Below are 17,104 nucleotides of genomic sequence, written 5' to 3' on the forward strand. Positions count from 1 at the left end.
CCAGCAACAGTGTGTGAAAACATTGTGAAGACTTACAGAAAACGTTTGACCTGTGTCATTGCCAACAAAGGGTGAAAATTACAGGCCTCTCTCATCTTTTTAAGTGGGAGAACTTGCACAATTGGTGGCTGACTAAATACTTTTTTTCCCCACTGTATATAACAAAGTATTGAGAAACTTTTGTTATTGACCAAATACTTATTTTCCACCATAATTTGCAAATAAATTCATTAAAAATCAAAAAAAAATTAAATTGATTTTTTTTTCTCATTTTGTCTGTCATAGTTGACGTGTACCTATGATGACAATTACAGGCCTCTCTCATATTTTTAAGTGGGAGAACTTGCACAATTGGTGGCTGACTAAATACTGATGTTTCCACCCCCATGCTTCACAGTAGGTATGGTGTTCTTTGGATGCAACTCAGCATTCTTTGTCCTCCATACACGACGAGTTGAGTTTTTACCAAAAAGTTATATTTTGGTTTCATCTGACCATATGACATTCTCCCTTTCCTCTTCTGGATCATCCAAATGCACTCTAGCAAACTTCAGACGGGCCTGGACATGTACTGGCTTAAACAGGGGGACACGTCTGGCACTGCAGGATTTGAGTCCCTGGCGGCGTAGTGTGTTACTGATGGTAGGCTTTGTTACTTTGGTCCCAGCTCTCTGCAGGTCATTCACTAGGTCCCCCCGTGTGGTTCTGGGATTTTTGCTCACCGTTCTTGTGATCATTTTGACCCCACGGGGTGAGATCTTGAGTGAAGCCCCAGATCGAGGGAGATTATCAGTGGTCTTGTATGTCTTCCATTTCCTAATAATTGTTCCCACAGTTGATTTCTTCAAACCAAGCTGCTTACCTATTGCAGATGCAGTCTTCCCAGCCTGGTGCAGGTCTACAATTTTGTTTCTGGTGTCCTTTGACAGCTCTTTGGTCTTGGCCATAGTGGAGTTTGGAGTGTGACTGTTTGAGGTTGTGGACAGGTGTCTTTTATACTGATAACAAGTTCAAACAGGTGCCATTAATACAGGTAACGAGTGGAGGACAGAGGAGCCTCTTAAAGAAGAAGTTACAGGTCTGTGAGAGCCAGAAATCTTGCTTGTTTGTAGGTGACCAAATACTTATTTTCCACCATAATTTGCAAATAAATTCATAAAAAATCCTACAATGTGATTTTCTGGATTATTTTTTCTCTATTTATCTGTCATAGTTGACGTGTACCTCTGATGAAAATGACAGTCCTCTCATCTTTTTAAGTGGGAGAACTTGCACAATTGGTGGCTGACTAAATACTTTTTTTCCCCACTGTATTATTAAACCGTTCAAACACTAGAGACAAATTCATATGAAGAAAAAAGAATAAACATGCAACATAGGCGCTAGAAACTGTTAAAAAACCCGCTAGAAACCACAGTATAGTCAACCACAATACTGCTTGTCATTATGGAACTGAATGTCGGATTTTGGGAGGATATTTTTTTCAGGTATTTTATTAATGTTTGGAATTGATCAATGGGGTAGTCTAAATTAATAAATGGGCCCGATCTGGCTCGCGGGCCACCAGTTGAATAGCCCTGCCATACACACACTATTCACATGCTTGCCAACCAGATGTAATGATGAGTTCAATGTACAATGTCCTAGGCGCAAACAAGCAAACACCACCTCTTCCTAACCTGACCTTTGAATCTTGATCCACCGACCTTTCTTTTGGAGGGCATATAAATGCTGGCCCTTGGGCTCGCTGTCCCACCTCTTCTGCCACACATTATCGTAATGGCTCTAATCTTACATTTGGACTCACCTACCTCTCCCGGAGTCACGATCGTTGAGAGACGGGTCAGACCAAAGTGCAGCATGGTATGCGTACATATTTATTAATGAATTAAGCGGGGAGCAGGTACGGGGCTTACCGAGGTGGCGACACTCACCACTGGTTTGGTGCGGGGAGCAGGTACGGGCCATACCAGGCTGGAGACATGCACCACTGGTTTGGTGAGGGGAGCAGGTACAGGCCGTACCGGACTGGATACGCGCACCACTGGTTTGGTTCGGGGAGCAGGTACGGGCCGAACCAGGCTGGAGACATGCACCACTGGTTTGGTGCGAGGAGCAGGCAAGGGCCGTGCCGGACTGGATACACGCACCACTGGTTTGGTGCGGGGAGCAGGTACGGGGCGTACCGGGCTGGTGACACGCACCGCTGGTTTGGTGCGAGGAGCTGGCACAGGCTGTACCGGGCTGTGGAGGCGCACTTGAGGTCTGGAGCTTAGAGCTGGCTCAACCCGTCCTGGCTGGATGCCCACTTTCGCACGGCACGTGCGGGGAGCTGGTACAGGACGCACTGGGCTGTGAACGCGCACTGCCGACACAGAGCATATCTCCGCATACCTAGGTTCCTCAATGAACACACGCTCCTTTTGTTGCCTGACCAGCTCCTCTCTTCGTGCCTCCACTACTTCCTTCTCCCTACGGGCCTCCTGCAGCGCCTCCTCTTTAAGGGAGCTCTCCTGCTCTATTCTCCCTATCAGCCCCCGTAATGTGGTGGCCTCCTCTCTTAAACTGTCGATCCGCAGGTCTTGGAGGACCTCTAAAATAGCTGCCTCCTCCTCTACAGTCAGCCCTTTCACAACCTCCTGCTGTCTCGTCGTCCACCCCGTCGTCCATCTTCGTGACCGAGTCCTTTTAAGTTGCCGTTTCTCCTCTCCTACCCGGGCTTCCTCCTTCGCCCAGGATCCTTTATCGGCTACACTCTCCTTTATCGCCTTCCGATAACGGACGGCCTCCTCCTCAGTAATTCTCCCCCAACCGAGGAGGACATCTACTAAGGTTACCTCCTGTTGAGTCCCAGGCGTTTGCTCCTTCTGGGCACGCTGCTTGGTCCTTGTTTGGTGTGATCTTCTGTCACGATCGTTGAGAGACGGGTCAGACCAAGGTGCAGCGTGGTATGTGTACATATTTATTAATGACGATAAACACTTGACAAAACAACAAAAGCAACGTAACGTGAAGTCCTATGGGCTATACTCACAACAAGCCAAACAGGAACACAAACAAGATCCCACAACTAAGGTAGGCAACCAGGCTACCTAAGTATGATCCCCAATCAGAGACAACGAGCGACAGCTGCCTCTGATTGGGAATCACATAGAAATACAAACACTAGAATCCAACATAGAAATACAATAACATAGATCTCAAACTGAACTCACACCCTGACCCAACCAACAAGAGTTCTCTAGGTCAGGGTGTGACACCCGGTCATACTGTCTGAACTAACTTGACTGTATATCAGGGTTCCCCAAATGTTTGCATATTTAAATCATTATATAAAGTAGTTAATAATCTAGTTATGTAATTGTAAGACCTATTTACATTTGGTCTAGTGTCTGTAGCTTAAACTGTTACGGAGCTGTACCATTTTTAAAAGCAACCACTTTAGGCTGCCATTGACAGCCATGTTGTTTTATGCAATTTCAAATGTTGTTTTACGCCATTTGAAATACTTATAGTGCACATTAATAATGTTTGGTGGCAGGATATGTGCTGTTATCAGACCTTCCGGGGAGGTAAACTGGAAATTAATACAATTTTTTTTTTAAAGTTACATTTTTGCTTTTGTCTGAAGCCAAAAAGACAGGAAATTAAAAGCTAATTTGACCTATGCACTAACAAGGCTTTTTAGCATAAGCAGCTTGACTACTGCTAGAGTACTGTAGCTTTATTGTACTCACGTTAGATGTACTCACATTAGATGGGTTGATTAGGATTCAAACCTTCTCTCAAACAGCCTAATACATACTCTTAGAGTAAGTTTACGCCATTAAACTTGGTAATATAAACATGTTTTTTCATGTAAGACACACATGCAATCTGCCCTCTGGGAATCTGTTCAATCTTCCTAATCTTGATATATACCTATTGGTTCTTAAAGGGGCAGTCTGCAGTTCAAACAACATCAAAACTCTGACCCCGCCACTGTTTTGGTGAAAAGCTGCAGAATTGGGAGTGGAGAAATGTAACCACACTCAAAATCATTGATAGAGCTATGGACACAAAATGACACTTTTAACAATATCTAGAGGCTAAATAGTGTTTGTTTAAAATGAGATTGTTTACAAACAATTGAGTTGAACAAGTAAATATTTGGGTTCTGATGGGGAATGACAATTGGACTAAGCTCGTGAGGCATTTATTAAATAAGTTATATTCTTCAAGAATCAATAAGTAAGTAGCCTTGGGCGAGCCGGAATGGCACATAGGAGCAGCAGCCTATTTCCTGTTTCTGTAGCGTGAGGCAGCTCGATGTACAAGTACACCCCCTGAACAGGACGCCAGTCTATCACACGGCCTTAACCCCAATCTCCTTAATGCTGAGTGCTTCATAAAAATGTTTACTTTTACATTATTTACACAGACCCATTGACCACCTAAGTGGCCTTGTGGTTATAGTGTCTGCCCTGCGATTGGAAGGTTTTGAGTTTGATCCCCGGCCAAGTTTTGGAACTGAATGACTGTGAAAATGGGACCCAATGTGTCTCTGCTTGGCAATCACAGATTGACCCTTTAAATCAGAGCTGCCGGAAAATGTATGCCGAGACTGCATTTGCCCAGTATGTCTCACCACTTTCAAGAAAACAGCATCACCGACCGGGCCAGTTCTCAGCAATTTTTGCATTCCAGTTCAACATTTACCTGCTCTGTCTACCATTGAAAACCATTGAAGACTACATGCAGAAAAGTTGTGCTATTTGTATTTCAGCAATATGATTAGCAGTTTATTCAAGCACCACCACGCTCCTGCGAGTGACAACTTCTCGTGCACTCAAGCAGTACAGAAGTTGATACGTTCACACAGCACACACAAGCTGTCCTGAGTAAAAAGAAGCGCCCATCAATCTACTCGCTGAGCTTATTTATTTTAGGGAAAGCTATTTACAAAAGTAAACCTTCAATTGTGAACTTTGAGTAAAGCCAGAGTGTCTGTGTATGCAGATGACTCAACACTATAAATATCAGCTACTACAGCAACTGAAATGACTGCAACACGTAATAAAGAGCTGCAGTTAGTTTCAGAGTTGGTGGCAAGGAATAAGTTAGTCCTAAATACTTCTAAAACTAAAAGCATTGTATTTGGGACAAATCGTTCACTAAACCCTAAATCTCAACTAAATCTTGTAATAAATCATGTAGAAATTGAGCAAGTTGAGGTGAGTAAACTGCTTGGAGTAACCCTGGATTGTAAATTGTCATGGTCAAAACGTATTTATACAAGAGTAGCTAAGATGGGGAGAAGTATGTCCATAATAAAGCGCTGCTCTACCTTCTTAACAGCACTATCAACAAGGCAGGTCCTACAGGCCCTTGTTTTGTCACACCTGGACTACTGTTCAGTCGTGTGGTCAGGTGCCAACAAAAAGGACTTAAGAAAATTGCAATTGTCTCAGAACAGGGCGGCACGACTGGCCCTTGGATGTACACAGAGAGCTAATATTAATAATATGCATGTTTATCTCTCCTGGCTCAAAGTGGAGGAGAGATTGACTTCATCACTACTTGCATTTATGAGAGGTATTGACATGTTGAATGCACCGAGCTGTCTGTTTGAACTGCTGGCGCACAGCTCAGTCACCCATGCATACCCCACAAGACATGCCACCAGAGGTCTCTTCACAGTCCCCAAGTCCAGAACATACTATGGGAGGCGCACAGTACTACATAGAGCATTGACTACATGGAACTCTATTCCACATCAAGTAACTGATGCAAGTAGTAAAATTAGATTTTTTTTTTCTTCTTTGGGGTGGGGTAAGGGGGGGTAGAATGATTACTTTATCCTATCCCAGGTGTTCCTTAAAGAGGTGGGGTTTCAAGTGTCTCCGGAAGGTGGTGAGTGACTCCGCTTTCCTGGCGTCGTGAGGGAGCTTGCTCCACCATTGGGGTGCCAGAGCAGTGAACAGTTTTGACTGGGCTGAGCGGGAACTGTGCTTCCGCAGAGGTAGGGGGGCCAGCAGGCCAGAGGTGGATGAACGCAATGCATACACACACACGATAGCATACGCACTATACACACACGTACACATGGATGTTGTACTGTAGATATGTGGTAGTGGTGGAGTAGGGGTCTGAGGGCACACAGTGTGTTGTGAAATCTGTGAATGTATTGTACTGTTTTAAAAAAGGTATGAACTGCCTTAATTTTGCTCGACCCCAGGTAGAGTAGCTCCATAATAGATCATAATAAATACATATACAAAACATACTAGCAATGTGCTGGCTACTGTTGATAGTCTACAAAAAGAAAGCTACACTTTAGCATTTATCTTGTCTAGCCTACTGTAGACAGGTCGATATCTCTTTTGGAACTCAGTTCTCTTAAAGGGGCAGCGTCGTATTTTGAGATGTAAAAACAATCTTCTCATAATGACATACTTCAGATGGAAAAAATGAATGCAATTAATACAATGCAATTCTTGAGAATAATGACTTACATTGCTAAATTCTATTAAATAGCTTCATAATAACCAAAGGTGGCGCCAGGTAGCCTAGCGGTTAGAGTAACCGAAAGATTACTTGTTTGAATACACAAGCCGACAAGGTGAAAAATCGGTATATGTGCCCTTGAGCAAGGCACTTAACATAATTGCTCCAGTGTTGACATTAATAATGGCAGACCCTGGCTGTGACCCCACTCTTCAAGGGTGTCTCAGGGAGAGTTGGGATATGCAAAAAACACATTTCAAATTCACACATATTAATAGTCACTTGTACATGTGTGAAATTGGACAAATATAAGCACCCACCAAATTATTTGTATTTATTTATTATAGATATAGCCTATTAATAGCTGTATATAGAGAGAAGGCATGCCAACCTATACGACCTGCATGACCCCAATTCATTAAAAACTACACCATGTCCGGGCCAGTGAAAAAAAAAGTTAGCATTGGACCCTGTCATAGCCTACAAATAGGACCCAGAGTTTTACCTGACCAAGTCATGAGATCCGGTAAAACTCCAGGGCCCAGAAAAGACACTTACACATTTTGCCACACCACTTTTGAACCTGTGGTGCCACCTTTGCTTTAAATACTATAACTTATAAATGTCTCAAGAGCATAGCGTAACTGTCTTACCCTATCATAACCCAAAATATAAGGTTGCACTACTCCATTGTTTATAACAGGAACACAAACCATGTATAGCTTCAAAATATGTTCAAAAACGGTTAACTACCTTGTCCATTTCTCATCTGAGTGGCTTATGTATTACTCTAGGTCAAATGTAGGGTTAAGAAGCGGTTTTGCGGACACAGATTACACCTAGTCCTGGACCATAAATCATTTTGACAGGAGATTTTCTATTGATCTTGCTTTTTAGTCCAGGACAAGGTGTAATCTGTGTCCGCTTAATCTGTGTCCGGGAAAACCTCCCCATAATGTATAAATGAGTGGAATGGGATGATGTCTTACATGAGTCAATTAATGGGGTAAACCTACTCTGAGAGTATGTATTAGGCTGTTTGAGAGAAGGTTTCTATCTTAATCAACCTATCCAATGTGAGTACATCTGTTGTTGACGTACAGTAGATCAATAAAGCTACAGTACTCTAGCAGCAGTCAAACTGCTTATGCTGAAAACCCATGTTAGTGCTCTAATTACGTCGGTAACCAGTTTATAATAGCAAAAAGGCACCTCAGGGGTTTGTGGTATATGGCCAATATACCACGGCTAAGGGCTGAATCTGCGTTGCGTCGTGCATAAGAACAGCCCTTAGCCATGGTATATTGGCCATATACCACACCCCCTCAGGCCTTATTGCTTAAGTAATGTCTTTCCCCCCCCATTAAGATGTAGTCAACAGAGCGTTGATGGTGATTCACAGCCCTGGAGAGCATTGAAAAAGACGAGGTGGTTGAATTCATAAACCTTGCATACGTTCTCACTATAATGTGTCATATTCCATCAAAATTATGTTGTCAAATCAAAATCAACGTTTATTCGGCATATGCACAGGATACAGTGAATATGACATTTCATTGTACCGTGTACTATTGAAGTAACAATTAGTTTTCCCAATGTCAACCTACAATGCACAGGATAGCTTGGACCTGTTGGATGGAGGAAACAAAGTAAGCCATAGATGATGAACATCCTAACCCTTCAGCTACAATACATGTGTGGGACATTAGCATTGTGTTAATGTCACATTCTACCTGCTACACGAGAAACCAACCAAATCAACTTTATTTCTTAATATTTCAATTCACAAGATAGAATGAACGCGCATCAGCCATTGAGAATTGAACCTCTGTAGCAGGGCCGTAAGGATTGTAGTGATACCAGCTGTGATGACCTCCGAGTAGGGGGTGAAAAGGTGGAACCAGGAGTAGCACAGAACAGTTTATGTCCTGGAGGTGTGGGACCTGGCAACAAGGGTCATCATTCCAAGCTGCTGTGTGTGGCGAGTACTGGCCTCTTCCGTGATCAGCTGTGGCACCATGTAGGATTTTTTCCTGGGAGCTGGTAGCTAGGTGTATATGGGCCTTTCTATAAATAAAAGGGCCAATGTGTGACATCGGATCAAAATGTGTAGTTACAGGAATAAAAGTCTAGGTAGGCACAATGAGACCATAACTCCACCTAGCAACAACAAAACATCTACAATGCCTTCAGAAAGTATTCACAACCCTTTACTTTTTCCACATTTTGTTGTGTTACAGCTTGCATTTAAAATGGATTAAATTGAGATGTTGAAGTTATTAATTAGGATTTGGATGGTGTATCAATACGCCCAGTCACTACAAAGATACAGGCATCCTTCCTAACTCAGTTGCCGGAGAGGAATGAAAACTACTCATGGATTTAGCCATGAGGCCAATGGTGATTTTAAAACCGTTAAAGAGTTTAATGGTTGTGAGAAAACTGATGTTGGCTCAACAACATTGTAATAACTCTTGTCACGTTTGTTGAGTACAGGATTTGACCAAGGTGCAGCGTGGTATGCGTACATAGTCGTTTATTATATAAACACCGACAAAATAACAAAATCCAACAGAACGTGAAGTTCCAAAGGTTAAACATCCAACAAGCCAAACAGAAACAAGATCCCGCAACATAGGTAGGCAAAATGGCTGCCTAAGTATGATCCCCAATCAGAGACAACGATCGACAGCTGCCTCTGATTGGGAACCACACCCGGCCAACATAGATATACAGTGGGGGAAAAAAGTATTTAGTCAGCCACCAATTGTGCAAGTTCTCCCACTTAATAAGATGAGAGAGGCCTGTAATTTTCATCGTAGGTACACGTCAACTATGACAGACAAATTGAGATTTTTTTTTCCAGAAAATCACATTGTAGGATTTTTTATGAATTTATTTGCAAATTATGGTGGAAAATAAGTATTTGGTCACCTACAAACAAGCAAGATTTCTGGCTCTCACAGACCTGTAACTTCTTCTTTAAGAGGCTCCTCTGTCCTCAACTCGTTACCTATATTAATGGCACCTGTTTGCACTTGTTATCATCATAAAAGACACCTGTCCACAACCTCAAACAGTCACACTCCAAACTCCACTATGGCCAAGACCAAAGAGCTGTCAAAGGACACCAGAAACAAAATTGTAGACCTGCACCAGGCTGGGAAGACTGAATCTGCAATAGGTAAGCAGCTTGGTTTGAAGAAATCAACTGTGGGAGCAATTATTAGGAAATGGAAGACATACAAGACCACTGATAATCTCCCTCGATCTGGGCCTCCACGCAAGATCTCACCCCGTGGGGTCAAAATGATCACAAGAACGGTGAGCAAAAATCCCAGAACCACACGGGGGGACCTAGTGAATGACCTGCAGAGAGCTGGGACCAAAGTAACAAAGCCTACCATCAGTAAAACACTACGCCGCCAGGGACTCAAATCCTGCAGTGCCAGACGTGTCCCCCTGCTTAAGCCAGTACATGTCCAGGCCTGTCTGAAGTTTGCTAGAGTGCATTTGGATGATCCAGAAGAGGATTGGGAGAATGTCATATGGTCAGATGAAACCAAAATAGAACTTTTTGGTAAAAACTCAACTCGTCGTGTTTGGAGGACAAAGAATGCTGAGTTGCATCCAAAGAACACCATACCTACTGTGAAGCATGGGGGTGGAAACATCATGCTTTGGGGCTGTTTTTCTGCAAAGGGACCAGGTCAACTGATCCGTGTAAAGGAAAGAATGAATGGGGCCATGTATCGTGAGATTTTGAGTGAAAACCTCCTTCCATCAGCAAGGGCATTGAAGATGAAACGTGGCTGGGTCTTTCAGCATGACAATGATCCAAAACACACCGCCCGGGCAACGAAGGAGTGGCTTTGTAAGAAGCATTTCAAGGTCCTGGAGTGGCCTAGCCAGTCTCCAGATATCAACCCCATAGAAAATCTTTGGAGGGAGTTGAAAGTCCGTGTTGCCCAGCGACAGCCCCAAAACATCACTGCTCTAGAGGAGATCTGCATGGAGGAATGGGCCAAAATACCAGCAACAGTGTGTGAAAACCTTGTGAAGACTTACAGAAAACGTTTGACCTGTGTCATTGCCAACAAAGGGTATATAACAAAGTATTGAGAAACTTTTGTTATTTTCCAAATACTTATTTTCCACCATAATTTGCAAATACATTCATTAAAAATCCTACAATGTGATTTTCTGGATTTCTTTTTCTCATTTTGTCTGTCATAGTTGACGTGTACCTATGATGAAAATTACAGGCCTCTCTCATCTTTTTAAGTGGGAGAACTTGCACAATTGGTTGCTGACTAAATACCTTTTTCCCCCACTGTAGATAACATAGATATACACATAGATATTCACACCCTGACCAAACCAACTAGATATCTCTATGTCAGGGCGTGACAGTACCCTCCCCCAAAGGTGCGGACTCCGGCCGCAAAACCTGACTCATTAGGGGAGGGTCCGGGTGGGCATTTATCCTCAGTTGTGGCTCCGGCTCCGGGCGCGACGTCAACCTTACTGTCCTCTCCTTTTCTGGCTCCCCGTTGCACACCTGGTCCGGTCTGGACCCCGGCGCGATGCTTCCCCTCTCAGTCCTCCCACGATGCACCAAGCCCTGTCTGGACCCTGGTGTGGGAGGCCCCGACCCTGGAGAGGGGCTGACGTCTGGGCCTGGACCGGCAATCCTCCCGTGATGCACCAAGCCCTGTCTGGACCCTGGTGTGGGAGGCCCCGACCCTGGAGAGTAGTTGACATCTGGTTCTGGCTCTGCAGTCCTCCCGCGATGCACAAAGTCCTGTCTGGACCCTGGTGTGGGAGAGTAGACGACCGGACCCGGACTAGGCAACAGTGGAGCGGACTGCTCTGGCACTGGAGTGGAGCCGCTGACCGGAGCTGAACTTGACCCCGGTGGAGCGGACTGCTCTGGCTCTGGACTAGAGCAGCTGACCGGGGCTGGACTAGGCACCGGTGGAGTGGACTGCTCTGGCATTGGACTGGAGCAGCTAACCGGAGCTGGACTGGCCACCGGTGGAGCTGACTGCTCTGACCCTGGACTGGACCACCGGGCTGGGGACACGCACCACTAGTCTGGTGCGAGGAGCAGGCACGGGCCATACCGGGCTGGAGACACGCACCACTGATTTGGTGCGGGGAGCAGGTATGGGGCGTACCGGGCTGGCGACACGCACCACTGGTTTGGTGCGAGGAGCAGGCACGGGCCATACCGGTCTGTGAAGGCGCACTGGCGGCACAGTGCGTAAAGCCGGCGCATAGCCTGGTGCCTGCACGGTCACACTCTCCTCAAAGCGAGTGCGGGGAGTTGGCACTGCTAAACCTGGCTCCGCCAGCCTCTGCTCTAAGGCCCGAGTTCTCTGCTGCTGGAGGGTTAACTCCTCTCTCAGCTCCTCCTGTTGCCTGGTCAGCTCCTCTCTCCATGCATCCACTGACTCCTTCTCCCTGTGGGCCTCCTGCAGCACCTCCTTCTGAAGGGAGAGCTCCTGCTCCCTCTTCTCTATCAGCCCCCGTAAGGTGGTGGTCTCCTCTCTCAGAGTGCTGAGCTGCAGGTCTTTCAGGGCCTCCTGCTGCTTCGCCCACCACCCCGTGTGCCCCCCCAAAAAAATGTTTTCTTGGGGCTGCCTCTCGGGCTTCCTTAGTGATCGGAACCTTTTGAGTCGCCGTTTCTTCTCCCTCGCTGTCTCCGTCTGCTCCCAAGGAAGGTGATCCATACCTGCCTGGATCTCTTCCCAAGTCCAGGATCCCTTACCGTCCAAAATATCCTCCCATGTCCATGTTGTCTGCTCTTCCTGTTCGTGCTGCTTGGACCGTTGGTGGTGGGATCTTCTGTCATGTTCGTTGAGTACAGGATTGGACCAAGGTGCAGCGTACATAGTCGTTTATTTTATAAACACCGACAAAATAACAAAATCCAACAGAACGTGAAGTTCAAAAGGCTAAACATCCAACAAGCCTACACTGAAACAAGATCCCACAACATAGGTAGGCAAAATGGCTGCTTAAGTATGATCCCCAATCAGAGACAACGATCGACAGCTGCCTCTGATTGGGAACCACACCCGGCCAACATAGATATAGATAACATAGATATACATATAGATATTCACACCCTGACCAAACCAACTAGAGATCTCTATGTCAGGGCGTGACAAACCTAAATGACAGAGTGAAAACAAGGAAGCCTGAACAGAATAAAAATATTCCAAGACATGCATGCTTTTTGCAACAAGGCACTAAAATAATACTGCAAAAAATGTGGCATAGAAATTAACTTTTTGAACTGAAGACAAAGCGTTATGTTTGGGACAAGTATTACACAACACATCACTGAGTACCAATCTTCATATTTTCAAGCATGGTGGTGGCTGCATCATGTTATGGGTATGCTTGTCATTGGCAAGGACTAGGGATTTTATTTAGGATTAACATAAATGAAACACAGCTATAAGCATAGGCAAAATCCAAGAGGAAAACCTGGTTCAGTCTGCTTTCCAACAGACATTGGTAGACAAATTCACCTTTCAGCAGGACAATAACCTAAAACACAAGGGCAAATCTACAGTACATTGGAGTTGCTTACCAAGACGACATTTAATGTCCCTGAGTGGTCTTGTTAAAGTTTTGACTTATATCGGCTTGAAAATCTATGGCAAGACTTGAAAATGGCTGTCTAGCATTGATCAACAATCAACATGACAGAGCTTGAAGAATCTTAAAAATAATAATGGTCAAATATTGTACAATAAAGGTGTGAGAAGCTGTTAGAGGCTTACCCAAAAAGACCGCTGTAAATGCCGCAAAATGTGCTTCTACAAAGTATTGACTCAGGGGTTAGAAAACTTATGTAAATTAGATATTTCTGTCTTACATTTTCAATACATTTGCTAAAATGTCTAAAAACATGTTTTCACTTTGTCATTATGGGGTATTGTGTGCAGATGTGTGAGACATACAATCAATTTCATCCATTTTGAATTCAGGCTGTAACACAACAAAATGTGGAATAGGTCTAGGGGTATGCCAGGTCTTTTTGTGCTTTAGTCAACTTCTCATTCATTTATACATTTACATTTACATTTACGTCATTTAGCAGACGCTCTTATCCAGAGCGACTTACAAATAGGTGCATTCACCTTATAGCCAGTGGGATCACCACTTTACAATGTTTGTTGTTTTGTATTTTTCATTTATTTTATACTATTTTATACTAATTTTTTTCGTCTTTTAAATATATTTTTTTATTATTATTATTTTTCTTTTTCTTTTTGGGGGGTTGGGGTTTGGGTTGGGGTAAGGGGGGGGGGGGGGGGGGGTAGAAGGATTACTTTATCCTATTCCAGGTATTCCTTAAAGAGGTGGGGTTTCAAATGTCTCCGGAAGGTGGTGAGTGACTCCGCTGTCCTGGCGTCGTGAGGGAGCTTGTTCCACCATTGGGGTGCCAGAGCAGCGAACAGTTTTGACTGGGCTGAGCGGGAACTATGCTTCCGCAGAGGTAGGGGAGCCAGCAGGCCAGAGGTGGATGAACGCAATGCCCTCGTTTGGGTGTAGGGACTGATCAGAGCCTGAAGGTACGGAGGTGCCGTTCCCCTCACAGCTCCGTAGGCAAGCACCATGGTCTTGTAGCAGATGCGAGCTTCAACTGGAAGCCAGTGGAGTGTGCGGAGGAGCGGGGTGACGTGAGAGAACTTGGGAAGGTTGAACACCAGACGGGCTGCGGCATTCTGGATGAGTTGTAGGGGTTTAATGGCACAGGCAGGGAGCCCAGCCAACAGTGAGTTGCAGTAATCCAGACGGGAGATGACAAGTGCCTGGATTAGGACCTGTGCCGCTTCCTGTGTAAGGCAGGGTCGTACTCTCCGAATGTTGTAGAGCATGAACCTACAGGATCGGGTCACCGCCTTGATGTTAGCGGAGAACGACAGGGTGTTGTCCAGGGTCACGCCAAGGCTCTTCGCACTCTGGGAGGAGGACACAACGGAGTTGTCAACCGTGATGGCGAGATCATGGAACAGGCAGTCCTTCCCCGGGAGGAAGAGCAGCTCCGTCTTGCCAAGGTTCAGCTTGAGGTGGTGATCCGTCATCCATACTGATATGTCTGCCAGACATGCAGAGATGCGATTCGCCACCTGGTTATCAGAAGGGGGAAAGGAGAAGATTAGTTGTGTGTCGTCAGCGTAGCAATGATAGGAGAGGCCATGTGAAGATATGACAGAGCCAAGTGACTTGGTGTATAGGGAGAATAGGAGAGGGCCTAGAACTGAGCCCTGGGGGACACCAGTGGTGAGAGCACGTGGTGCGGAGACAGCTTCTCGCCACGCCACTTGGTAGGAGCGACCGGTCAGGTAGTACGCAATCCAAGAGTGAGCCGCGCCGGAGATGCCCAGCTTGGAGAGGGTGGAGAGGAGGATCTGATGGTTGACAGTATCAAAGGCAGCAGATAGGTCTAGAAGGACAAGAGCAGAGGAGAGAGAGTTAGCTTTAACAGTGCGGAGAGGCTCCGTGACACAGAGAAGAGCAGTCTCAGTTGAATGACCAGTCTTGAAACCTGACTGGTTTGGATCAAGAAGGTCATTCTGAGAGAGATAGCAAGAGAGTTGGCTAAAGACGGCACGCTCAATAGTTTTGGAGAGAAAAGAAAGAAGGGATACTGGTCTGTAGTTGTTGACATCAGAGGGATCGAGTGTTGGTTTTTTGAGAAGGGGTGCAACTCTCGCTCTCTTGAAGACGGAAGGGACATAGCCAGCGGTCAAGGATGAGTTGATCAGCGAAGTGAGGTAAGGGAGAAGGTCACCGGAGATGGTCTGGAGAAGAGAGGAGGGGATAGGGTCAAGCGGGCAGGTTGTTGGGCGGCCTGCCGTCACAAGTCGCAAGTTTTTATCTGGAGAGAGATAAAGATATTATAGATATGCTAAACATTCCTGAAGAATGAAAAAGATAAACAACAACATTGCTACATGTTTTAATAGTTGATATGAAAATATAATATAAAACAATAATATAATACAAATGGGTTCTGTTAACAAAATAATTGACAAAAAAAATAATCAAGAATTAAATCATTACAATCCCCGTAATCAATAAACACTTCAAGTTAGTCTGTGTCTGAAAACTAGCTGTCAAATTCTTGCTTCCTCTGTCCTTGTTTCCTCCACTCCTTGCCTCTCCTTGAAAGTGCATTGTAGCCTGAGGGGAGGGACATTCACTCCTCTCCCCCAATGTGATTTGAGAGGGAGATGAGGAATGGGGGAAAAAAAGGGGATCATCTCAATTGCATTTATTTGATTGCTCACGTCCTCTCTCCTCCCCTCCTCAAAACCCATTGGATAAGTGGCGCAGTGGTCGAAGGCACTGCATCGCAGTGCTAGCTGTGCCACTAGAGATCCTGGTTCGAATCCAGGCTCTGTCGTAGCTTGCCGTGACCGGGAGACCAATGGGGCGGCGCACAATTGGCCCAGCGTCGTCCAGGGTAGGGGAGGGAATGGCCGGCAGGGATGTAGCTCAGTTGGTAGAGCATGGTGTTTGCAACGCCAGGGTTATGTGTTCGATTCCCACGGGGGGCCAGTATAAAAAAAAAAAGTAAGTCGCTCTGGATAAGAGCGTCTGCTAAATGACTAAAATGTAATGTAAATGTATAAGACGGTGAGATGGGAAGGACCTCTGACCTTCTCATCCAATGGGTTTCGAGAAGGAGACGAGGAGAGAGGATGCGACGAATCAAGGAAATGCAATTGAGATTCTCCCAAGGACAGAGGTAGCATGTATTTGACAGCTATTAAAGCCCCCATGCAGTCTTTGTCATTTAAAAAGTAATCTTCACTGTATGTCTAATAAATCACTGTGTGTGTTTATTTAATGAAAATAACTCCAATATATATTTTTTATCATTTATTTCCCTGAGCCTCCTTTGGCCCTTGAAATGTTCAGTCTGATCGTGTGGACATTAGGAAACACATTTGAAGAAATGTACATACACAGCCCTGATTGGCTGATAGGATGGTCTAGAGCCAACCCCCTTACCCAGATGAACAGTAATTGGTCTATTATAATCAGATCACATTGTGACATCATGATGTGGGCCAAAAGTTCCATCCTACCTGAACAGGCTGAAATTCCAGGCATTTTTTTCAAAGAGCTCTTACACAGAAAGGGCATTATCATCATTTTCACAACTTCAGAGTGTTATTTCAACCTCATAGTAGGACCGGGACGATACCAGTATCTTGACACTCATTAGTATCGTGGCAAGGAAACAAAACACTTAGCGGATGTAACTTCTTTAGGAAAACAGCCCTAATGTTGTTGGAAACAAACATCATTACGTTGTCATCCAGACTCACATTTATTTATTTTCTAAGCTGTAGCACACAACATTTTACATATAGCAGGTTTTTAAAGGACCAAAGAGTTTTGTCTGCTTCGTGTTTTCATTTTTGCCATGGAGAAATATCGCAATGCTGATATCGTCCCAGCCCTACCTCATAGTGTGTGGGTGGAAATATAATTGTTTTTAAACCTGAAAAATCTTGCTTTGAACTGCACTGCCCCTTTTAGACAGTGCCAGACTGACTGCCTGCGCTACTATAATATCCATGGC

Source organism: Coregonus lavaretus (assembly GCF_964263955.1).
Source record: "Coregonus lavaretus genome assembly, chromosome: 36".
In the NCBI taxonomy this organism is placed as follows: Eukaryota; Metazoa; Chordata; class Actinopteri; order Salmoniformes; family Salmonidae; genus Coregonus; species Coregonus lavaretus.